The sequence below is a fragment of the Pleurodeles waltl genome, chromosome 5 (assembly GCF_031143425.1).
Source record: "Pleurodeles waltl isolate 20211129_DDA chromosome 5, aPleWal1.hap1.20221129, whole genome shotgun sequence".
Lineage (NCBI taxonomy): Eukaryota > Metazoa > Chordata > Amphibia > Caudata > Salamandridae > Pleurodeles > Pleurodeles waltl.
The window spans coordinates 1866390200-1866416926 of record NC_090444.1 but is presented as its reverse complement, the minus strand read 5'-3'; positions in this window follow the sequence as shown (position 1 = coordinate 1866416926).

Below are 26727 nucleotides of genomic sequence, written 5' to 3'. Positions count from 1 at the left end.
GCGCCAGAGCAGGGCTGGGGGATCCCTAAACCGGTGTAGACTGGCTTATGCAGAGATGGGCAGCATCTGTGCCCATCAAAGCATTTCCAGAGGCTGGGGGAGGCTACTCCTCCCCAGCCTTCACACCTATTTCCAAAGGGAGAGGGTGTCACACCCTCTCTCAGAGGAAATCCTTTGTTCTGCCTTCCTGGGCCAGGGCTGCCTGGACCCCAGGGGGACAGAAACCTGTCTAAGGGGTTGGCAGCAGCAGCAGCTGCAGTGCAAACCCTGAAAAGGCAGTTTGGCAGTATCTGGGTTCTGTGCTAGAGACCCGGGGGATCATGGAATTGTCCCCCCAATGCCAGAATGGTATTGGGGTGACAATACCATGATCTTAGACATGTTACATGGCCATGTTCGGAGTTACCATTGTGACGCTATACATAGGTAGTGACCTATGTATAGTGCACGCGTGTAATGGTGTCCCCGCACTCACAAAGTCCGGGGAATTTGCCCTGAATGATGTGGGGGCACCTTGGCTAGTGCCAGGGTGCCCTCACACTAAGTAACTTTGCACCCAACCTTCACCAGGTGAAGGTTAGACATATAGGTGACTTAGAAGTTACTTAAGTGCAGTGGTAAATGGCTGAGAAATAACGTGGACGTTATTTCACTCAGGCTGCACTGGCAGGCCTGTGTAAGAATTGTCAGATCTCCCTATGGGTGGCAACCCCAATACCCTGGGTACCTCAGTACCATATACTAGGGAATTATATGGGTGTACCAGTATGCCAATGTGAATTGGTGAAATTGGTCACTAGCCTGTTAGTGACAATTTGGAAAGCAGAGAGAGCATAACCACTGAGGTTCTGGTTAGCAGAGCCTCAGTGAGACAGTTAGGCATCACACAGGGAACACATACATATAGGCCACAAGCTTATGAGCACTGGGGTCCTGGCTAGCAGGGTCCCAGTGACACATAACAAACATACTGACAACATAGGGTTTTCACTATGAGCACTGGGCCCTGGCTAGCAGGATCTCAGTGAGACAGTGAAAACACCCTGACATATACTCACAAACAGGCCAAAAGTGGGGGTAACAAGGCTAGAAAGAGGCTACTTTCTCACAAATGGAGTGTCACTATTTCATTGTACACGCCACATGTGCTGATAAGCACAGGTCGCAACGCACTGTGCACCCAGTGGGGGTGCTGAGAGGCCAAGACAAGGGCACATTAGCATGAGGACCACAGTCCTCGATCTGGCTTGCTGTCCGCGCGCTTCACGCCATAGGCATAATCTCCAATTCGCAAAGGAGCGCAAGTTTGCGCCTTGACTCGAGAAGCAAAGTTTCAGCTCCTGCTGTGTCCCTAGCACGGTTGAGCTTAGCGTCTCCCCTACGCCTCCTGCCTAGGCTGTACCTTGGCTATTACAGGCTCTGCCTGAGGGGGAAAAAAACAGTGAAAGACACTTCCTCTGCTGCTGCTTTTAGGAAGTTGACTGTACCGCCCCCACCAGCCAAAAATTATCTGGGGATCCGCCCCCTTTACTGTCAATAGAAGGGCCTGTTCTCCTTCCTACTATTTCTAGAAGGGCTTCTTGCCCTCACAGATTCTACCATAAGGGCAGACAGGCAGGCCCCTGACAATGCCTCATTTTTCCAAGAGAAGGAAGGCCTGCTATTTGCAGAGGACATTGTGCATGCCCTTAACGCCTCCGTTGCCCAATCAGTTAACAGGGTCCTAGCAGTAGCATTTCAGCTAATTGCCAGGCAGCACAAGAAGTATGCCCTGACCATCCCCCCTATGGACAGACTAGCCCCATGCCACTTCCTCCCCCACAGGGACGAGCGATCCCTGCTCTCCTCCGAATGGCTCCATAAAGCTTCCATGGCCCGCCTATCTAAATCCATATCCACAGACCATGAGTACTCTGCGCAGCCCTCCACCAGCGCTCACGCCTTTTCTTTTCCCCCTTCACATGACATATCCGATGACTCGCACTCGCCTTAGTCAGACTCAGATGACTACACCTCTCTCCCCCTGGAAACGACGGCGCCACACCTCTGATGGCCACCCCAACAGGCGAAGTCCGAGACCTAACATCCTCCCTCACATTTGATCCAGACGCGATAGTTCATTCCAGGTCATCACGCTGGTTCCCCTTGCCTTCAGTTATTGACTACACCCAAGCAAGACTCAGGAAGGCCTTGGACAAGGACGTTAGGAAATGCCATTGTTCTGTGTGCCCCCGTCATGATATAGCAGGCAAGGTAGCCCTGTCACCAGAACTAGACCTTAACCTGGTGACTTTCATTAAACACTCATCCAAAGACCCTAAGAAACGAGTTGATAGGTCCTGGAAATCCTGCCAGGGCAAGGTCCTTGACCTAGCAGGTTCCTCATGCCAAATCTTAGATCTTGCAGTAGCTGCTAAGGAGTCTGGCTCCACGATTGACCTAGAGACCCTGGCAGGTTGGGCACAACATGCATTGTGCATTTTGGGCAATGCGAACTGCACAATCTCGATGGAGAGGAGGCAATAGATTCTTTCGCGCATTAATCCCAAGTTTGCGGACTTGGCCACTGCTGAACCGAAACCCCTGGCCAGTGGTCTACTATTCGGGGACAAAGTTGTCAAGGACTTCTGCATATTTGTGCATACATTCACAGCCCTAGACAAGGCCCAAGCCTCCCTGAACACAGTGTTCCAGCATTTGTTCCAGGGCCAGCAGAAATTGAGGGTGTCTGTTCGGCTGCTCCATCTCATGCAGCTGTCAAACAGGCTACACCATCTCAGGCAGGGGATATATATGACTCAAGCTAGAGACACCTTCTATCCCTCCAGGGTGCGAGCAGGACGTGCCCATTACAACAGAAGTGACTTCCTGTAGGAAGTTGGCTCTGTATATTCTATTTCAAAGTAAGAAATAGTGTGCACAGAGTCCAAGGGTTCCCCTTAGAGGTAAGATAGTGGCAAAAGTAGATAATTCTAATGCTCTATTTTGTGGTAGTGTGGTCGAGCAGTAGGCTTATCAGAGGGTAGCGTTAAGCATTTGTTGTACACACACAGGCAATAACTGAGGAACACACACTCAAAGACTTACTCCAGGCCAATAGATTTTTATATTGAAAAATATATTTTCTTAGTTTATTTTAAGAACCACAGGTTCAAGAGTTACATCAAAAACTTTAAATGTAAGGTACTTCACTTAGATACTTTAGGAATTTTGAATGAAAACAGTATCATCTACAGTCTTTGTAAAATTGGCAATAAGCTATTTTCAAAGTGGACACAGTGCAAAAATCAACGGTTCCTGGGGGAGATAAGTAAAGGTTAGATTAGGAGGTAAGTAAAACACTTACAAGTCTCAGTCCTGGGGCATAGGCAGCCCACCGTTGGGGGTTCAAGGCAACCCCAAAGTTACCACACCAGCAGCTCAGGGCCGGTCAGGTGCAGAGGTCAAAGAGGTACCCAAAACACATAGGCGCCTATGGAGAACAGGGGTCCTCCGGTTCCAGTTTGCCAGCAGGTAAGTACCTGCGTCCTCGGTGGGCAGACCAGGGGGGTTTGTAGAGCACTAGGGGGGACACGAGTAGGCACACAAAACACACCCTCAGCAGCACAGGGGCGGCCAGGTGCAGTGAGCAAAGCAGGCGTCGGGTTTTGTATAGGTTTCAATGGAGGGACCCGGGGGTCACTCTCGCAGTGCAGGCAGGCACAGGGGGGGCTTCTCGGGACAGCCACCACCTGGGCAAGGCAGAGGGTTACCTGGGGGTCACTCCTGCATCAAAGTTCGGTTCCTTCAGGTCCTGGGGGCTGCGGGATCTGGGGTGCCCCTAAATACTGAATTTAGGGGTGTGTTTAGGTCTGGGAGGGCAGTAGCCAATGGCTACTGTCCTTGAGGGTGACTACACCCTCTTTGTGCCACCCTTTGTGGGGTGGGGGGCACATCCCTAATCCTATTGGGGGAATACTCCAAAACCAAGATGGAGGATTTCTAAAGGCAGGGATCACCTCAGCTCAGGGCACCTTAGGGGCTGTCCTGACTGGTGGGTGACTCCTCCTTGTTTTTCTCATTATCTCCCCTTGACTTGCCGCCAAAAGTGGGGGCTGTGTCCAGGGGGTGGGCATCTCCACTAGCTGAAGTGCCCTGGGGCATTGTAACACGAAGCTTGAGCCTTTGAGGCTCACAGCTAGGTGTTACAGTTCCTGCAGGGGGGAGGTGTGAAGCACCTCCACCCAGAGCAGGCTTTGTTTCTGTCCTCAGAGAGCACAAAGGCTCTCACCCCAGGGGAGCAGAAACTCATCTCTCAGCAGCAGGCTGGCACAGACCAGTCAGTCCTGCACTGAACAAGTGGGTAAAATACATGGGGGATCTCTAAGATGCCCTCTGTTTGCACTTTTTAATAAATCCAACACTGGCATCAGTGTGGGTTTATTATTCTGAGAAGTTTGATACCAAACTTCCCAGTATTCAGTGTAGCCATTATGGAGCTGTGGAGTTCGTTTTTGACAAACTCCCAGACCAAATACTTAATATGGCCACACTGTACTTACAATGTCTAAGAATGACACTGTAGGGGCATATTGCTCATGCAACTATGCCCTCACCTATGCCCTCACCTATGGTATAGTGCACCCTGCCTTAGGGCTTTAAAACCTGCTAGAGGGGTGACTCACCTATGCCACAGGCAGTATTTTGTGTGCATGGCACCCTGAGGGGGATGCCATGTCGACTTTGCCTTTTTCTCCCCACCAACACACACAATCTGCAATGGCAGTGTGCATGTGTTAGGTGAGGGGTCCTTAAGGGTGGCACAACACATGCTGCAGCCCTTAGAGACCTTCCCTGGTCACAGGGCCCTTGGTACCACTGGTACCTTTTACAAGGGACTTATCTGTGTGCCAGGGGTGTGTCAATTGTGGAAACAATGGTACATTTTAGGTGAAAGAACACTGGTGCTGGGGCCTGGTTAGCAGGGTCCCAGCACACTTCTCAGTGAAGTCAGCATCAGTATCAGATCCCACCCTCATCAGTAATACTGGGGGGGGTGCAGAACCAGACTTTTCTGGAACAACTGTTCCTTGTTGACCTCTGATCCATGGGTGCTGGAGATGGTAGCTGGTTTCCTACTAGATTCCTTTAAGATCCTTCACCAAACATGCCTAGCACACCTGAATTATTGCTACCTACTAGATCGCTCCTTTATTCAGCAAGAATTAGACCAGATGTTGTCCAAGGGTGTGATCGCCCCTTGCCAGCCCAACCCATTGGGTTTTTGCAGCAATATATTTGTAGTGAACAAGAAAAGAGGGGGCTCCTGCCTAGTAATCAATTTGAAAGAATTCAACAGCTGGATTTCTCAGAGAGGGCGAGTGGATGGTTTGCTTGTACCTGAAGAACATCTATCACTCAATCCTGATTTTTTCCATTCACAGGAAATTCCTGCAATTCATATGGAACACTCAATGTTTCCACTTCAAGGTCCTTCCCTTCGGAATCTCCTCCGTCCCCTTGGTGTTTCACCAAGGTTATGCGCCCGGTGTTGGAGAAACTTCGTTCCAGAGGGGTACGTATGATTGCCTACTTAGACAACATCTTCCTTATGGCCCAGGATGTCCAATCCCTCACAAAACACCTAGAATTCAATTGATTCAAGACCTGGGGTTTCTGATCAATGTGAATAAGTCTGATCTGATCCCTTTCCGTCAGATAAGAATGATCTACCAATTATTTTCTTAAACTGTAAGGCAGAATTAATTTGCAGCCCCTCACCAACAACCCATCCGAGACAGCTAACTAATTTCTCACCTGCCAATAAGCTAGCAAATTATCATCACATTTCCGCTTGGTACCCTATCCCTTAGGCATCATGTCCAAGACCTTCTGTAAAGTCTCATCTTTCAGTAGTGCATTTCCATTCTGTCTCTTGAAGAACTGCGTTCGTTACCAAGCATACATTCACTTCTTCTTCAAAGACTTCACCAGCAAAATAGTCTCCATCAAAGTTGTTCCAAACATCTATTTTCTCACCATTCTGTACACCCCATAATCTTGAGGGACAGCCTGCTTGTATATTCAATACTCCTGTCATATAAGACACCTCATACTCAAACTCTTGCATAGCAACTACCCATTTCCGAATCCTATGCAACACCATGTCAATCCCTTTTTTCATAAATACTTCTCTGAGAGACTTATGATCAGTTAATATTTCAAACTTGTGTTCTCCACTGAAATGTCCTTAATTCACAGACCAGTAAAATCCCAAAGCCTCCTTTTCCACTACTGAGTAATTATGTTCAGCCCTTCTCAAGCCTCTTGATATGAAGAGTATAGTCCTACTTTTCCTGTTTGATTTTTGCATCAATACTGTGCCTAGGCCACTAGAACTGGCATCTGTCATTACTATGGTCTTATCTTTTGTGTCAAAGCTTGATATACCTTCACCCCTTTCATTCCACCAAAACTTTTCTCCCTTGCTCTCTGAAATACAGAGGCTGCTAATATTAAACCAAAAAGCATCCTGAGAAATGTGAACATGCCAAACGGTGTGACAAAAGTGGTGAGTTCTTGAGATGAAGGGTGTATTTTTATCTGACGGTACACTGACGTTAGAGTAAGTGTTGAGAAATATTTGGCACCATTCAGTGAGCATAACATTTCACCAATATTAGGAACTGGATAATGATCCACTATCACTGACTTGTTTAATTCTCATAAGTCAACACATAATCTGGCCTCTCCTTTGGCCTTCTGTGCCATTACTATAGGTGTTACCCATTCCAAGGCCTCAACTTCTTGAATAATGCCATTCTTAACCAACTTTTCAATCTCTTCCATCATCTTCTCTTTTACCGCTAGTGGAACGCCTCTCAATTTTGCAACTTTAGGTTGAGCATTGGGTTTAAGCCTTATCTCATGCATGTAATTCTTGAGACAGGCCAAGTCTTTTCTAAACAACCCTGGGAATTTATTCACCCACACATTCCCATCTTCTGACACACTGTCAACCTTGGGAATCTCTTTGAGCCTGACTGGTGGACTTTCGGTAGGATCCATTTATTTACACATATATGTCAAGTTGATGAAACCAACTAATCAGTGAGTCTCCTTTTATAGAAATACAAACTTTCGCGGGTACTAATCTTTCTTTAAATTCGTGAGTGCCCCAGAAGTAACCTAGCAATTTAATTGGTTCTCCTCCATAGCCTTTGGGTTTAATGTCTGATTTCATCAAGTTGACCTTACCTTTCAAGCATTGATCATAAAATGTTTTCGGCATCAATGTAATTTTAGAGTCAAATAAAATTTTAACGGCCTCACCATTTACCAATATCGTTTCCATGGGACCATTAGGGGACCCATGTTTTGTTTGCAAAATCTGGACTTCACTCACCGTTTCTACATCACATACATCATCTTCATATTCAACCTCTCTGACATTCTTTGCACCATGTTTTGACCTACAACACTAGGGGAGGTGACCTCTTTTACCACAGGTTTTGAAAACCATTTTCCAAGCCGGGCAATCTTTATTGTTGGCCATATGCCTAACATTCCCTCACCTGAAACAGTTTCCTGTAAATGTTTTCTCTGCTTTCATGCTTCCTATGTTTGTTTTAACTTTACTCTGACGCTCTGCTCTGGACTCTTTTTATTACAACATTTTCTTCTTTATCCTTTTTGTATGTATCTGCGTTGTCACTATGAAGAACTTCTACATACTTTTTTGAGTGTTTGCTAGTTTTCGCCATCACCAACACTTCATTCAAGGAGGGATTGTCCTTCTGCTACATATTTTCTTTAGTTTCTCTATTGAGCATCCCAGCATAAACTGATTCCTTAATCGTTCTTCATACGTATTACCAAACGCACACGTTGAAGCTAGCCTTTCAGTTATATACTGTTCTATTGACTCTCCCTGGTGTTGCATTCTTTTCCGAATTGGTACAGTTCAAGTATTTTGCTCACCTTGGGCAAGTAATGTAAATCTAATTTTTTATACAAATTTCACATTTGCTAAGGCCTACTGCATCATTATCAGATAAATCAGGTAGGTTTTCAAATACTTCCTGCACCTCTGTACGCAAACAGTGCATCAATAAAGACATTTTCCTTTCTGCACTGAGTGATGTCCCACACATCTTGGCATAGTTGTTGAAGACTTTTTTCCACTTCTGCTAATGTACTGGGGGATCACCTGATGATACTAAAAAGAATGGTGCTGCCGGAACATTCTGCATCATTCACTGTATGATATTCTCCAATGAATAATGATTGAAGTGTCTGGGAGCACTTGCTACTTTGCTCAGGCAATTTGAAATGTTCTGCTACTAAACTGAGTTTCTACCTAGGGAATATGATCAGTATGCCTCGCTGTGGTGCGTTTCACAAGTGACACACTGCACAGATGTACTACACAACTCTAAAGCAGACATCAAGGAACCAGACTATTCAAATGTCATTCACAATATAAACAGTACCTAGATGTTCATGATCAGAGTGCACATCATAAATAAATAATGGGTGTGCAGACCAATATATCTGGTGAACGTAATGCTTGTCTCTGTATTCTACTAATCAAGCATGTTATAGTTCTGGGACTTCCTAGTGTGCGTATCAGCGCTCGTCACGCTGTACCACAACTTTGAACTTGACTTGTGTGTGTGTCACTGATTAACGCATTGCTCCTCTAATTTGAAATGGACGCAGTGCAGTGTTCCCGGTGCGCGTATTAGTTGTGGGTCTTATTGGTGTGCAGTTCACCGCTCGACACGCTATTCCTCCAAATCAAATATGGGCGCCGTGTAGCCTTACCGGTATGTGTCTCACCGTGTGATACGCTCGCTCTCTTCTTACCCGTTTCAATTCGCAGCCACCTGGGTTTCCTTAATTGACAGTGCGCACATACAAAGTTACAAGAGAGCACCGGTACTTGGAAACGCAAGATGCTAAGGCGCACTGTCCTAGTGACTATTAACGTCAGGTTGCTGCGTCTGCAGACATGTTTGGACAGCTGCTCGTGACTAGAGATTCTGAGCCGCACAAGCCACGGTGTGCAAGCCGTAGAGCACAATGGCTTCACTACCATTATTCACACCGGTAAGAATGTTCAAAGCTAAATTTGGGGTCGTTCACAATTTTATTTTATTTTTTAAAATATATTTTTATTGTTTTATCAGCCAGGTGGCAACTTACAAATAAAATAACCGAGATTACAGTATATTCGAGACGCGTTGTTCATGACTGTCGTTATATGCACACACTACATGACACAGTTCAGCCGCAGCCCAGTTTGGGCATTCTAGATTATATTTTTAAGACATACAGTAGTTTAGTATGTGCAACGTCAGTAAATAAACAGAGAGATATAGGAAAGGGAATTAAGCAGAGAGACAGAGTGGGCACGGCGGGGACAGTCAGAGAGGGGTGAGAGGGGGCAGACAGGGGGGGGAGGCAGCAGCGGCGTGAGTTATATGTCGGGATGGGGAGAGGTAGCGCCGCTCATTTTCCGCATCTCCAGCGAACTGGCTGGGGGTTTCTTCGCAGGTTATTTCGGATTCTGTGTTGGTGTATCTCTTTCACCGAACGTTTCGGTCAATCTTTGTAGTAATGATTCTATTTGCTGCAGAGGTAACGGGGGTTGTGTTATTGTGTTGTTTTAGGGAGGACGAACGTCATCTTTGTTTTCTGCAGCTATCACAAATGTATTCCATACCTCTAGGCCTTTTACCGGAATACCCTTCTCCAGCATATTTTGTAGGGTCTGTGTTTCTGCTTTGGCCCAGCGTATCACCTCTTCTCGCCATTGGGCGATCGTAGGGGCGCCCGGGGCCTTCCAGTGCATGGCAATAAGGCGTCTATATAGCACCAGGGCCAGGGCGATGCATTTATATGATCGTTTGTGTTTCTTGGAGAGGGGTGTTATACCAAGTAAGCATACTTCGGGAGTGGGGGATAATGTGATGTTCGTCCATTCAGTCAATAACAATGTTATGGCTATCCAAGTGTTCCTAACCGGGAGACATTCCCAAGTCATGTGATAAAAGGTGGCTTCTTCTGTATTGCATCTGGGGCACGTCTGGGGTGAAAGGGGGAACATGCGTGTAATACGGTGTGGTGCTAAATAAGTCTGATGTACATAGTTAAACTGAGTATATCGAAAGCGGGGATTGCGCAAGACCTCTCGGGTCATTCTCATCGCCTGTTCCCATAAGTTAAGTGTTAAAGGCTCCGGTAGCACACTATCCCATCTGTTCTTCGCTTGTTCCTGTTTGTGTTCGGTTTGGGTGGTGAGGATGCAATATATATTTGAAATGCTCGATGAAACATTGATGTTCCCCAGTAGCTCATGGAGCAAGGGGGAGACCTCTGGTTCCGAGTTGCCTTTTCTCCAGGACTCTCGCATTACCTGTCTGATTGCGCCATAGGCTATAAAACCCCCCTGACCCAATTCGTGTTTATCGGCTAATGATCCATATGACTGAAGTTGCCCTTCTTGGTAAATGTCTCCAAGTGTGTGTATACCTCTCTTGACCCAGGTGTTCAGACCCAGCGTGACCGCAATATTTGCCAGCGGCGGGTGTGCCAATAGTGGTATCCTGGGGGAGTACTGCAGGTCTTTACTGTTTCGCAGTGCATAGCGTCCCCAGGCCCAGTGTGCTGTGGTCAGTAGCATATTACTTGTGTGTCTAGGATTTGTCCGATTCATGAGGTATTGCAGTACTTCCGTTCCATCAAGATCAGCCAGCGCCTTCTGTGCTTCCGCGCCGGTGGGATTTCCCATCCAGGTGGTTATCCATTGTATCTGGGAGGCTGCATAGTACGCTTCAAACTTGGGGGCGCCCAGCCCCCCTATTTTAAGTGGCTGGGTTATTTTTACCAATGCGACGCGTCTGCGTTCCTTGCCCCATATTAGGTCTGTTAATAGGCTATTCAGTAGTTTAAAAAAGGAGCTCGGCAATGTTAGGGGCAATGCCCTGAAATAATAGAGGAGGCGTGGGAGCACTATCATCTTTGCGATGACAGTTCTGCCCATGGGAGACAATGGGAGTGAGCACCAGAAGGGCAATGAGCCCCTCGTTGATCTGATCACTTGACCAAGGTTGCCATCTCTTAGGTCTTGATTATCGTGGAATATATTTACACCTAGGTATTTGAATGTGATATAACACCATTTCAAGCCACCCAGGCTTGATTGCGTTCTGAGAGTCTCGGGGACCGGGCGCAAGGGGAATATACAGGATTTTGCCCAGTTAACTGTTAGCTCGGCTACCGCGCTGTATTTTTTAAGGAGTTCCAGCAGGCCCGGGATGGCCATAGCATGGTCACGTAGAAAAATCAGGGCATCATCTGCATATAAGGAAACTATCTGGTGCGACTGGCCATCAAGGATGCCCCATATGGGGGCCATTACGTGGAGATGGGCGGCCAGGGGCTCGATGGCTAGTGCGAATAAAAGTGGGGATAGTGGACATCCTTGTCTGGTGCCTCTTCCGATGTTGAATTTTTCGGAAATTGTGTCTCCAGTCTTGACCCTGGCCGCCGGGCCAGCATATAGTGTTTCCACCCAGCCGATGTATGTGCGCCCAAAACCCATTCGATTGAGTGTTTCTATTAGGAAAGGCCATCCCAGTGTATCGAACGCCTTTTCGATGTCCAGTGAGACTGCAACTTGCAGCTCATCATTTGCTGGGGGGTTTCCCATCAGGCGCAACAGATTCCTGATGTTGCTAAAGGTGCTGCGCCCGGGTATGAAGCCTACCTGGTCCTGGTGGACCAGTTCAGCTATGCATGGTAGCAGGCGGTTGGCTAAAATCTTGCCAAGTAATTTACAATCAGTATTTAGCAGTGATAATGGCCTATATGAGCGAACATCTAGTGGGTCGCGGCCCGCCTTCAGGAGTACTACTATCAGTGCTTCCCGGCATGTGTCGGGGAGCTGGTTTAGCTCTAGAGCCTCCCTTAACATTATTAGGTATGGTGTCAAAATCTGGGGTTGAAACGTGGTGTAGTATTCGATGGGAATACCATCGCTGCCAGGTGCTTTGCCATGCGTTAACTGTTGTAGTGCACGCTGAATTTCAGCTATCTCTATTGGGCTGTCTAACTATGTCGCGTGGGGGGCGGCAGATAAACGGGTCAAGGTAATACCGCTGAAGAAGTCCTTTAGTTGAGTGTTAGTGGGAGGTTGTCGTGGTTGATACAACGAGCTATAGTACTCTCGAAAAGCATTATTTATCTCTGCCTGCGTGTTCACTATCGACCCAGATTCAAGGCGAATAGCCCCAATGGGGAGATTCCGGCGTTCATTGTTTATAAGCCATGCTAATAATTTGCCAGATCTGTCGCCTTCAGCGTGTGTAAGAGCTAAATAGTGACGATAGTCGTAATGCCTGAGGCGGCTATCTGCGTCAGTCCATTTAGAGCGCATATCAGTGATTTTGCAAAAGAGTTATGGTGCCTTTAGCAAGTTCGCATTCAGAGGTTTGGATATCTTGTTCCAATGCTCGGAGATCGCGCACTAAAGTCTGACGTACGCCGACTGTGGTTGAGATACATACCCCCCTTATGACTGTCTTATGTGCGTCCCATTCAATAGCTCTGGAGCTAGTTGTCCCAGCGTTCGACCTCAAATATGCTGATATATGCGTGGCTATGTCCTTCCTGAATGGTGGGTCTTGTAGTAATTGCGTTTGCAGCCGCCAAGTTGGGATACATGAGCGGGGCTTGCCCCATCGGATTTGTGCTTTGAGTGGACAGTGATCCGAGAGTACCCTGGCAGAGTACTCTGCGTTCATTATTTTGTGTGTTATGTTCTGTGAGGTAAGAATGAGGTCTATCCGGGTATACAATTGGTGTACTGGGGAATAATAAGAATATTCTTTTTTATGTGGATGCAAGTGCCTCCATATATCTGTCAGCCGTCGCTCTTCTATCCAAGTACCTAAAGCTTGGGAATTTTTCATTGGGAGGGTGGCCACTAATGGGGGATGAGATCTATCTTTATCAACGTGTGGAACGCAGTTCATGTCCCCTCCCCAGATGCATGATGTAGTTAAGTCGTTGGTTAGTTGTGATATTGTTGTTTGTAAGAATTCACCTTGCTTGATATTCGGGACATATAGTCCATTTATCGCGAGCTCCTACCCGTCCAGTAGCCCTTTTAATTGTATAAACCTACCGTCCTTGTCTTTTATGCTGTGTTGTACTGTGAAGGGGACCACCGGGGCTATCCAGACCAGCACCCCTCTAGCAAAGGATGAGTCGCCAGCGCTATATATTGAGCCCGACCAGTGTTTTTCCAACCGGGCGGCCTCCGCAGTTGTAATGTGTGTTTCCTGCAATATTGCTATGTGCATATGGTGGCGCTTTAGATATGCATGTACTCTATGACGTTTACTGGCGCCAGCCATGCCCTTCACATTCCAGGTTATTAAGTTATATATAGGGTCCTTGTTCATTGCGTTGTGTGGGAATTGGTGGGTGCTATCTAATCAGTGTTAGCTCAAACCTCCCCATCCCTCGGGCCCCCCCACCCCACCCACGCCCACCCGCCCCAACCTACCCCATCCAATGCCCAACCAGCTCCCGCGCGTCGAAGAAGAAGAATCCCATAGTGGGTTAAGAGAGAAAGATAAAGAAGAAAATATTCCAACCAAAAGGATATTACGGACAATGTCCGTTCGTTAAACAAAGTGGCACAACCGGTGCCTAAGATAACTTCCAGGGAAGTCAGGTCCGTTCGGAAACCGTTCAGGTTTAGGGGGTCGTGGATGGACGAGGTCGGGCCTTTGGGAGGCCCACCGTCAGGATATGTCTCTGCTGTACCAAGCGCATTTGTTCGGTTTATCAAAGATTCAGTCATTGTTTCTTAAGTTGAGGACTGTTGTCCACTGAGGATTCCAAGGAGAGAGCCCCAATGGCGAAGGCGGGTTGCACCTCAGTTGTCGCTGCCGCCCGGGGGGGGGACCACGGACGCCGATCTTTTACTTTTAAAGTTCGTCTGCCGATCGTGGGGTAAGGTCTGGGCCCACTAGCAGTGGGGAGGGAGTAGGGCTTGTGTCGCCCCCAGGTGAGGTAGTGTCGTTAGTGTCCGATTCGCTCCTAAGGTCCATCATTGCACGGGCAAAACAGTTAGGCCCTGATTCTAACCCCGGCGGTCTTTGACCGCCGGGGCGAGGGTCGGCGGGAGCACCGCCGACAGGCCGGCGGTGCCCCGCAGGGCATTCTGACCGCGGCGCTTTGGCCGCGGTCAGAAAGGGTAAACCGGCGGTCATGGGGGATTCTGACCCCCCCTACCGCCATCCTGTTCATGGCGGGAAAGCCGCCATGAACAGGATGGCGGTAGGGGGGGTCGCGGGGCCCCTGGGGGCCCCTGCCGTGCCCATGCCAATGGCATGGGCACGGCAGGGGCCCCCGTAAGAGGGCCCCGCAAGGTATTTCAGTGTCTGCCTTGCAGACACTGAAATACGCGACAGGTGCTACTGCACCCGTCGCACCTTCCCACTCCGCCGGCTCGATTACGAGCCGGCATCCTCGTGGGAAGGGAGTTTTTCCCTGGGCTGGCGGGCGGTCTTTTGGAGACCGCCCGCCAGCCCAGGGAAAAACTCATAATACCCTCTGCGGTCTTCTGACCGCGGAGCGGTATTATGGGGGCGGAATTCTGGCGGGCGGCCTCCGCCGCCCGCCAGGATTAGAATCACCCCCTTAGTGTCTTTTAGTGTTTGTGCTTGCTCTAACGCCATTTGCGCTTTTGTGGGGCGAGAGGACGTTTTAGGTTTTTTCCTTTTCTTTCTGGGGCAAGCGGTAGTCCATTCTTCGGTTGGTGTGTCTTCTTTGGTTGGGTCTACCAAGCCCTTTGCGTGGATCCATGTCCATGCATCTTCAGGTGTGGGGAACATTAGGGTTGTCTCGTCCATTACTATGCGTAGTCGTGCTGGGAACGTGAAGGAGTAGGTAATGCCTTTTTCACGCAGCAACTGTTTGACCTTGTTATACGCCCCTCTTCTGCGCTGTACCTCCATAGTGTAGTCAGGGTAAGCTATGACCCTGCTATTTTCCAGCTGGATCTGGTTTGACGTTCTGAAGCATTGGAGCACCAGGTCTCTGTCCCTATAATTCAGGAAGCGTGCTGTTAGTGGTCGAGGCGGAGCCCCAGGGCGGGGCGGGTTGCTCGGAATTCTGTGCGCCCTTTCGATCACTGGCGTTGTACCAGGGGACTGTTCTGTGAGTATGTTTTTCAGCCAGGACTCCAAAAACACCTCTGCCTTAGGGGATTCCATATGCTCCGGGATTCCAAGGAATCTGATGTTATTGCGTCTGGAGCGTCCTTCAGCTTCTTCCGCTCTGCGTTGTAATTGAGCTATGTCCAGTTCCATTTGTTGCATTTTAGTTTTCATATCCAATACTTCTGGTTGGACGGTTTTCAGGGTCGTTTCAGTGTCATGGACCCTATCTGTTAATTTGCGGTGGTCAGCGCGTAGCAGTGAGACTTCCAGTACTGCGGCGTCAATTTTCCCTTCCAGCGAGGATTTAGGGGGTCATTCTGACCCTGGCGGCTGGTGGCCGCCAGGGCCACCGACCACGGGAGCACCGCCAACAGGCTGGCGGTGCTCCAACGAGCATTCTGACCGCGGCGGTTCAGCCGCGGTCAGAAGCGGAAAGTCAGCGGTCTCCCGCTGACTTTCCGCTGCTCGTTTGAATCCTCCATGGCTGCGGAGCGCGCTCCGTAGCCATGAGGATTCTGACCCCCCCTACCGCCATCCTGTTCATGGCGGGAAAGCCGCCATGAACAGGATGGCGGTAGGGGGGGTCGCGGGGCCCCTGGGGGCCCCTGCCGTGCCCATGCCAATGGCATGGGCACGGCAGGGGCCCCCGTAAGAGGGCCCCGCAAAGTATTTCAGTGTCTGCCTTGCAGACACTGAAATACGCGACGGGTGCCACTGCACCCGTCGCACCTTCCCACTCCGCCGGCTCGATTACGAGCCGGCATCCTCGTGGGAAGGGAGTTTTTCCCTGGGCTGGCGGGCGGTCTTTTGGAGACCGCCCGCCAGCCCAGGGAAAAACTCATAATACCCTCTGCGGTCTTCTGACCGCGGAGCGGTATAATGGGGGCGGAATTCTGGTGGGCGGCCTCCGCCACCCGCCAGATTCAGAATCACCCCCTTAGTGTCCATTATTGCTTGCATTATTTTATCGAATTGGAGGGAGTACGTGCGGAGTGTTTCAGTGAGTTGTAGGGAAGTGGCCGATTGCTTGTCTGGATGTCCAGTTGGCGGGGGAGGATCACCATCTCCTAACGGCCCTGTCTTGGGGTGTTTTGGTTTGACCATGTTTCCTTGAAATCTTGCACTGAGTCGTTCCACTGGGATTAATGGACGGGTATTTGCTGGGAGGGTCCGCTTATACCTCCGGTTTCTGCCCAACACGATATTCCATTGCTCATACTATTATTGGTGTTCATTTTGATGTTTTTGTTTTTTTAAGTTTAAGTTTATTGCGCCTCCGAGGGCTGGGGCCCAGTTTGTTTCATAAGTGCCCCAGACAGTGCGGCAGCGGGCCCCGCGGCCTGTATGGAGGGCTCAGCTGGATCCGGCACACCGTACAGTGCCCTGCGCCGAGGGGGGGGGGGGACTGTTCATGAACCGAGGCCACGGGAAAACCCACAGCTATGATTACTGAGGGCTCCCACGATGATATCTGTAGACTGTGGGAGGCCGTGCCTTAGGTCTCCCTCATTTGAGGAATTTAGGCCATGCACGTTGGGTCTGGGGCTCTCGTGTGGCGCCGTGGTGGGGAACGATGTTTCTCCCCCCGTAAGTAGCTGGATAGGCCCCGGGCATTCAATGTAGGCATCAATCACCATCGATCATCCCACGGGGGCCAGCCCGGGTGGGGCGCCCTCTCAGGGACGAAGGGCGTCTCCCGCTCCCCAATCCGGGTGGCGGGTCGGGGGACGCTCGTCAAGGGACGAGGTGGCCAGGCGCTCTCCCTACCTCCTCTTGTTTCGGCGCACTGTGTGCTCGAGCGATGGTCTCGCGTTGGGGGCAGGAAGGGCCCAGAGCATCTGGTGCTGGCATCCACTGCTCCCTATCGTTCCTCCAGGCGTGTGGCCGGGCCCAGCCCGGTTGGGGCGCTCACTCTGGAGTGAGGAGCGCCTCCCGCTCCTCAGTCCAGTCGTCGGGACAGGGACGCTCGTCGAGGGGCGAGGAGGCCGGACGCTCTCCCCACCTCCTCTTTGTTCGGCACGCAACGCGCTCTAGCGATGGCCGCGATCCTCCGCGATGGCGGCCGCTTCGATCCGAGATCACCGGGTCCTCCGTGATCGCCGCGCCTTCCGGGGCACCGTTCTCCCGGAACTTCCGTTTATGCCTGGCAGTGATTGCGCTGTGATCCCAGGCGCTTTGGGTCACAGCAGGGCACAGGATTTTGATGAAACGGTGGGCCGAGAGCGGAGCTCTACGATTAAGCTGCCGCTCCGGCCGCCATCTTGGCCACGCCCCCCGGGTCGTTCACAACTTTACCCTTTTTATGGTGAACTTCACTGTTTTTCTGTTAAACCTCCTGCGAGAATGGGCGCAAGAGTTGTGATTCATTTTCTCTCACTCCTAGTGTCTCCAGTTGCACGTCGTTTGTCATTAAAACGTGAAAGTACCATGAACATGTAGACGAAATGAGTAAATAAAATATCCCTTCATTAAAGTCCAAACTTCACTAGCCCCATCCAAGCCAGCAGATTTGTTGCCTTCAGCCACGGAGCCAGCTATTGTAGGAAAGTGCCCCCTTTCTTGGCATGGTTACCCCCATTTTCTGCCTGTTGTCTGTATGTTTGACTGTGTTTGACTTTGTTTACTGGGCTCCTGCTAACCAGGATCTTTGCTCTCTCCTCCAAATTGTACCCTTTTCTCTCCACAATTGGCATACTGATCCCCCCATGTAAGTCCCTAGTATATGGTACCTAGGTACCCAGGGCCTTGGGGTTCCAGGGGATCCCTATGGGCTGCAGCAGTTATTCTGACACCCATAGGTAGCCCAGGCAAAGGGTTCTTCAGGCCTGCCATTGCAGTCTATATGAACCGGGTGCACTCACCCGGTTTCACAACAGGTCACTGCGCCAGGTAACTATATGTAACCCCTATGGTAGGCCCTCTCAGCCCAGAGGGCAGGGTGCAGGTACCTCAGTGTAAGGTCACCCCTGCACTAGTGGAGGTGCCTCCAGGAACTCCAACCAAATTTTACTGGACCTCGTGAGTGCGGGGACGCCATTTTATAAATGTAATGGACATAGGTCACTACATATGTCCAGCTACATAATGATAACTCCAAACCTGGGCATGTTTGGCATCAAACATGTCAGAATCATACCCCAATACTGTTGCAAGTATTGTAAGTATGATTACATGCACTCTAGGGGCTCCTTAGAGGGCCCCCAGCATTGCTACCACCAGTTTTGCAGGGTTTTCCCGGGCTGCCCAGCTGCTGTCACCCCTCAGGCAGGTTTCTGCCCTCCTGCTGCTTGAGAAGCTCATGCCTAGGAAGGCAGAAGAAAGGACACCCTCACCCTTTGGAGATAGGTGTTACAGGCTTGGGAGGGGTAGCCTCCCCAAGCCATTGGCAATGCTTTAAAGGGCACATTTGGTGCCCTCCTGGCATAAACTAGTCTACACCCGTACAGGGACCCCCCCTGCTCTGGTGTGAAACTGGACAATGGAAAGGGGAGTGGCCACTCCCCTGTCCATCACCACCCCAGGGGTGGTGCCCAGAACTAATCCAGAGGGTCCCTGGCTTTTGCCATCTTGATTCCAAGGTTGTCAGGGAACTCTGGGAGTATCTGAGTGGCCAGGCCAGGCAGGTGAAATCAGAGGCACCCTCTGATAGGCAGTTACCTGGTTAGGTGACCAAGCCCCCTCTTTGGGCTAATTAGGGTCTTCCTCTGGGGTGGGTCCTCAGATTCGGCTTGCAAGATTCCAGCAGGACTCCTCTGCAACCTCCACTTCGACTTCTGGCCTCAGGAACCGCGACTGGACCTTCCAGGAACCGACAAGGTGCAGATACATGAGGAAGACTCTTCTGCAACATTGTTTCCAGAACTACTGCCAGCTTTGCAACATTTCCCCAGCTGTGCATCCTCAAAAGACTGCAACTCTTCAGCCTGCACAAGAAGAAGAAGGAATCTCCCTTGAGATGAAGGCATCACTCCCCTGTAACTACAGGTACCTGGCTGCATCGACGACCTGCTACGTGGATCTCCCCTCATCCTGAGTGGCGTGGGTCCTGCATCATAGGTGGTGGTCTGGAGAGTCTCCCTTGGTCTGCTCTACCAGCTGTCGTACTTTGGTGGTGGTAAGTCTTTTTCATTCCATGCAATACAGCACCCCTGTGCACTGCATCCATTGCAGCTGCCAATGTTTGTTTACCTCTAAGGGGAACTTCAGGAGACGTGTGTAGGAAAGTACCATCTTGCCTGGGATGTTACCCCCATATTACACTGTATATATGTTGTTTTAGTGTATGTGTCACTGGGACCCTGCCAGCCAGGGCCCCAATGCTCATAAGTATGCCCTGTATGTGTTCCCTGTGTGATGACTAACTGTCTCACTGAGGCTCTGCTAACCAGAACCTCAGTGGTTATGCTCGCTCTGCTTTCCAAATTGTCACTAACAGGCTAGTGACCAATTTCACCAATTCACATTGGCATACTGGAACACCCTTATAATTCCCTAGTATATGGTACTGAGGTACCCAGGGTATTGGGGTTCCAGGAGATCCCTATGGACTGCAGCATTTCTTTTGCCACCCATAGGGAGATCTGACAATTCTTACACAGGCCTGCCAGTGCAGCCTGAGTGAAATAACATCCACGTTATTTCTCAGCCATTTACCACTGCACTTAAGTAACTTATAAGTCACCTATATGTCTAACCTTCACCTGGTGAAGGTTGGGTGCAAAGTTACTTAGTGTGTGGGCACCCTGTCACAAGCCAAGGTGCCCCCACATTGTTCAGGGCAAATTCCCCGGACTTTGTGAGTGCGGGGACACCATTTCACGCGTGCACTATACATAGGTCACTACCTATGTATAGCGTCACAATGGTAACTCCGAACATGGCCATGTAACATGTCTAAGATCATGGAATTGTCACCCCAATGCCATTCTGGCATTGGGGAGACAATTCCATGATCCCCCGGATCTCTAGCACAGAACCCGGGCACTTCCAAACTGCCTTTCCCGGGGTTTCACTGCAGCTGCTGTTGCTGCCAACCCCTCAGACAGGTTTCTGCCCTCCTAGGGTCCAGCCAGGCCTGGCCCAGGAAGGCAGAACAAAGGACTTCCTCAGAGAGAGGGTGTTACACCCTCTCCCTTTGGAAATAGGTGTCAGGGCTGGGGAGGAGTAGCCTCCTCCAGCCTCTGGAAATGCTTTGATGGGCACAGATGGTGCCCATCTCTGCATAAGCCAGTCTACACCGGTTCAGGGATCCCCCAGCCCTGCTCTGGCGTGAAACTGGACAAAGGAAAGGGGAGTGACCACTCCCCTGACCTGCACCTCCCAGGGGAGGTACCCAGAGCTCATCCAGCGTGCCCCAGACCTCTGCCATCTTGGATTCAGAGGTGTGCTGGCACACTGGACTGCTCTGAGTGGCCAGGGCCAGCAGGTGACGTCAGAGACTCCTTATGATAGGCTCTTACCTTTCTTACTAGCCTATCCTCCTTCCTAGGTAGCCAAACCTCCTTTTCTGGCTATTTAGGGTCTCTGCTTTGGGGAATTCTTCAGATACCGAATGCAAGAGCTCACCAGAGTTCCTCTGCATCTCCCTCTTCACCTTCTGCCAAAGGATCGACCGCTGACTGCTCAGGACGCCTGCAAAACCGCAACAAAGTAGCAAAGACTACTGCAACCTTGTATCGCTTCATCCTGACGGCTTTCTCGCCTGTTTCCTGGTGGTGCATGCTCTGGGGGTAGCCTACCTCCTTCTTGCACCAGGAGCTCTGAAGAAATCTCCCGTGGGTCGACGGAATCTTCCCCCTGCAACCGAAGGCAACAAAAGACTGCATCACCGGTCCTCTGGGTCCCCTCTCAGCACGACGAGCGTGGTCCCTGGAACTCAGCAACTCTGTCCAAGTGACTCCCACAGTCCAGTGACTCTTCAGTCCAAGTTTGGTGGAGGTAAGTCCTTGCCTCCCCACGCTAGACTGCATTGCTGGGTACCGTGTGATTTGCAGCTGCGCCGGCTCCTGTGCACTCTTCCAGGATTTCCTTCGTGCACAGCCAAGCCTGGGTCCCCGACACTCTAACCTGCAGTGCACAACCTTCTGAGTTGTCCTCCGGCATCGTGAGACTCCCTTTTGTGACTTCGGGTGGACTCCGGTTCACTCCTCTTCTAAGTGCCTGTTCCGGTACTTCTGCGGGTTCTGCCTGCTTCTGTGAGGGCTCCCTGACTTGCTGGGCGCCCCCTCTGTCTCCTCATCCAAGTGGCGACATCCTGGTCCCTCCTGGGCCACAGCATCATCCAAAAACCCTGACCGCGACCCTTGCAGCTAACAAGGCTTGTTTGCGGTCTTTCTGCGTGGGAACACCTCTGCAAGCTTCTTCAGGACGTGGGACATCCATCCTCCAAAGGGGAAGTTCCTAGTCCTCTTCATTCTTGCAAAACACCAAGCTTCTTCCATCTGGTGGCAGCTCCTTTGCACCCTCAGCTGGCATTTCCTGGGCATCTTCCCACTCTTGACACTGTCGCGACTCTTGGACTTTGTCCCCTTGTCTTACAGGTACTCAGGTCCGGAAATCCACTGTTGTTGCTTTGCTGGTGTTGGTTTTTCTTGCAGAATCCCCCTATCACGACTTCTGTGCTCTCTGGGGGTTGTAGGTGCACTTTACACCTACCCTACAGGGTCTTGGGGTGGGCTATTTTTCTAACCCTCACTATTTTCTTACAGTCCCAGCGACCCTCTACAAGCTCACATAGGTTTGGGGTCCATTTGTGGTTCGCATTCCACTTTTGGAGTATATGGTTTGTGTTGCCCCTATACCTATGTGCTCCTATTGCAATCTATTGTAACTTTACACTGCTTGCAGTACTTCCTTTTGCTATTACTGCATATTTTTGGTATTGTGTACAAATATCTTGTGTATATTTGGCATCCTCATACTGAGGGTACTCACTGAGATACTTTTGGCATATTGTCATAAAAATAAAGTACCTTTATTTGTAGTATATCTGTGTATTGTGTTTTCTTATGATATTGTGCATATGACACCAGTGGTATAGTAGGAGCTTTGCATGTCTCCTAGTTCAGCCTAAGCTGCTCTGCTATAGCTACCTTCTATCAGCCTAAGCTGCTAGAAACACCTCTTCTACACTAATAAGGGATAACTGGACCTGGCACAGAGTGTAAGTACCCCTTGGTACCCACTACAAGCCAGGCCAGCCTCCTACAACGTGTAGCTCCAGCCCCCAGCACTCCCTCCTGTAACTTTTGGGCCTCTGCGTGGTCCTCCAGAGACGTGGGAGCAACTTCTGTGGTGCTGCATGGGCTGCTTCTGTGACTTCTGTTTCCCTGTCCTGTGGGACACTTGTGGGTGCTGCCTCTGCTCCTGGGCCTTGCTGGTCCCCCACAGCACCTCTTTTCCTCCAACCGCGAATTTGCCTTTGCCAAGGCTTGTTGGTGAAAAATTTTCACCGACACCCATCTGCAATCCAGCTTCCAGTGTTGGACACCTTTTGCACACATCAGGAACTCTTTTCCGGCTTCTGTGCTGCAGTGCTGACCTGTCTTCCTTCTTCATCGGCCAACTTCAAAAGGTACCTCTGGGTGGGTAGTACCTCCCACTCCTCCTGGACTCCACAGACACATCTGGAATTGGTCCCTTCTCTCCACAGGTCTCCATCTTCAGTTTTCCACTGCTGGTTTCTTGCAGGCTGTTCTGGGTATCATCTTTTTCTTCTTTTCATCCTTTGGGGTGGTTTTGGGGAAATCCGATGTTTTACTCCTGCATTCCTGGTCACTGGGGGGTACTGTATTACTTACATGTGTTGTTTCTTAGTACTCCCAGCTCCCCTCTACACGATTTACTTACCTAGGTGGGGGCCCTGTGTTCACATTCCACTTTCATAGTATATGGTTTGGGCACCCCCTATCGTTACTATTGCATATTGCTATTTTACACTGTTTTCTATGCTTCGTAGGCCTCTTACTGTTTATTAGTGTATATATATAGTGTATTTACTTAACTCCTATTGGAGGGTTGCCTCTCTAGTATTTTTTTATACTGTGTTCCAGATATAAAGTACCTTTATTTTTGTACAACCAAGTGTTTTCTTTCTTGTGTGTAAGTACTGTGTGACTGTAGTGGTATTGTATGAGCTTTGCATGTCTCCTAGATAAGCCTTGGCTGCTCATCCACAGCTACCTCTAGAGAGCCTTGCTTCTAGACTACTTCACTAACAGGGGATACCTGGACCTGGTTTAAGGTGTAAGTACCATAGGTACCCACCACACACCTGGCCAGCTTCCTACAGCTATCAACTGACTTGTTGTACATTCCAGTGATGATGTATTTCACGTTCCTTGAATACATCATCAAATGGTTACCAACGCTCATGGATACAGAACTCTACTCTTCTTATCTGATAGAGACTTCTAGCTGCAGATTCCTTACCTTAGAATTTCCTGGTGTCAGCTTGGAATCTGGAATTTTTCGGTTGAGCAGTCCCCTGTGCGCGGTGCCGAGTGGCATCTTTCGGATCCGTGGTGCGATGTCTGAGTCGTTTAAGCCGTCCGTGACGTCACTGCACCATCCCAGCACACGTACGTCAGTTATTTTCCTTCTGCGCTGGTTAAGCACAGGTCTGGACTCGAGCTACCCTCTGCCTTTTTTTCAACCTTTTTCAAGTCTGTGCGAGGATGTCATTGAGGAAGACGGGGTTCAAGCCGTGTGGTGCATGGCATGAGGCCATGTCGGTGATGGACCCCCATCAGATACGTCTCTGGTGCCTCGACAGAGACCACGACTCAAAGTTGTGTTCCGACTGCCAGGCCATGGACCCGAAAGCTTTGAGAGAGCATTTGTTGTACACACACAAGCAATAGAAAAAACACACACTCAATGACTTAACTCCAGACCAATAGGATTTTATATAGAAAAATATATTTTTGTTACTTTATTACTAGAACCACAAGAGTCAGTTCAGAAGTAAATACTGTTGCAGGTAAGTACTTAGCATAGACATCAATGTAACTTTGTTTCACTTTAGTCAAGTATACAGTTTTTAGGAAAACAGATAATATCTATTCTACAAGTGAACACAGTGCATTTTCAGAACAGTTCATGGGGGAAGAAAATAAAGTACAGTTTTAGAGGTAAGTACACGACTTACAGTTCCAGTCTCCGGGTTATAGGCAGTCCACCGTTGGGGGTTCAAGTCGACCTCAAACACCCACCACCACCAACACGGGCCGGCCGGTTGCAGAGGTCGAAGTTGAGCAATTGTAATGTGGGCTCCTATGGAGACAGGAGGTACTCGGAATTCGGTCTGCCAGCAGGTAAGTACTGGAGGGGCCCCAAGTAGGCACCAATTCCACACCCTCAGCGGCACTGAGGTAGCCGGATGCAGGGTGCAAACAGGGCATTGGGTTTCCAATGAAGCTCTATGAGGGGAACCCGGGGGGTCACTCAGGCGCTGCAGGCGAGGTTCAGGGGGGGTGTCTCGGGCACACCACCAGTCGGACAGGGAAGAGGGCCGTCTGTTGATCATTGCTGCACTGGGTGTCGATTTTCAAGGCCTGGGGGCTTGCGGGTGCAGTGGGTCCTTTGGCGTCGGCTATCTTCGTCCAGGTCAGTCGCGGTCAGGGGGGTCCTCGGGATTCCCTCTGCAGGTGTCGTCCTGGAGGGGTGGCGAGGTCAACCCCGGGTGGGCACTTGGTCACCGTTGCCTGGGGGTCCTCTCTGGTCGGTTGGGCCACCTGGACTCAGGTGTGGGTGTCGGGTGCAGAGTGGTTAGGACTCACACTTCTGTAGTGAGGTGGGTGTCCTTTAGAAAAGGTTTCTTCTTCTGTTCTTCTTTGGACAGGGCTGCTGTCCATGGAAGTTCTTGATCCTCTGTGATACAGGCGGTCCGCTGGAGGTTTTTCAGAGGTCGCTTTTCTTCTGCAGGTTCTTTGAAGCAGGAGACAGGCCGGTAGGGCTGGGGCCAAGACAGTTGTTGTTGTCTCCTTTCCTTCTCTGCTGGGGTTTCTGCTAAGCAGTCCTCCTTCTTCTAGTGAGGTCGTGAGGAATCTGACTAGCGTGGTTCAGGGAGCCCTTAAATACAAGATTTAGGGGCGTTTTAGGGGTCAGTGGGTAATAGCTAATGGCTACCGTCCCTGAGGGTGGCTACATCCTCCTGGTGCCCACTCCTTTTGGGGAAGGGGCACATTCCTTTCCCTATTGGCTCAGATCCTCCAAACCAAGATGGAGGATGACTAAAGACAGGGGTTGCCTCAGCTCAGGGCACCTTAGGGGCTGTCCTGACTGGCGGGTGACTCCTCCTTGTTTTTCTCATTATCTCTCCTGGACTTGCCGCCAAAAGTGGGGGCTGTGTCCAGGGGGCGGGCATCTCCACTAGCTGGAGTGCCCTGGGGCATTGTAACACGAAGCCTGAGCCTTTGAGGCTCACTGCTAGGTGTTACAGTTCCTGCAGGGGGAGGTGTGAAGCACCTCCACCCAGAGCAGGCTTTGTTTCTGTCCTCAGAGAGCACAAAGGCCCTCACCTCAGGGGAGCAGAAACTCGTCTCTCAGAACCTCTATGTCTATAAAGGTGTGATCTGCGAGGGGAAAAATACATTTGCGCTGGAGGGGTTAGTTGAATCGGAGTCCCGATGAATTCTAGATGAAACCCTAATACTGTTTGAAGAATCCAGTTGTCTCCTGAAATCTTTTTCCAGAAACAAGCCCACCCTGCCCCCAAGACACACTTGAGAATACTGAATAATGCTCACCTGCATAACTGGACTCCTGGATCGCTCCCTGCCGGCCCCTGCGGGGTCCTCTTCGATACCTGGAGCGGCTCCTCTGCGAGGGGGATAGAAGGTGGCGTCCGCCTGGTCGGTAGAACAATTCTTGACGCGTAACCTAGAAAATGTTTTATTCTTATCACGTCATCCAGAAAATGTTTTATTTGTGATGCGTAAGCTAGAAGCTGCTTTAGTGCATCATCATTGCCTGAGGGTCCTTTTACAACGTATCATTTGTTACCGCTTTTATCTTGTTTGCTTTTGATACATGCACAACGGCCACCACTGCCTCATGTAACGTAACTATTGTTAGTGTTTTGAGTGTCTACCATTTATTGCAATTTTTTTTTTTTACCTCTACTCGTACTTTATTTGCTCTTGTAACCTGCACACGTAACTTTTTCCTTTCGTATTGCCTCATGTAATGTAACGTTTGCGTTTGTAACAGGCTCACTTGTAATTCTTCTCCTCTTGTATCTTTACTTTGCCTATTGTGAAGCGCTCTGACACCTTCGGGTAAAGTCCGCGCTATATAAAAACGCATAAAATAAAATAAATTAAAAAAAATAAGGGTCTTGCCTGTCAGTTGTCCTTCGTCTACTTCTAGTGCCGAGGGGGCGCGCGGTGGCCTGCGCCGTGCTGGGAGCCTGCAAACCGCGCCGCCATCTTAGAGCGGCCTCCTGTGTCTGAGGCCTCTGCAAACCAAGCCGTTCATGCCAACATTTGACTCTAGGAAGAGGGTGAGT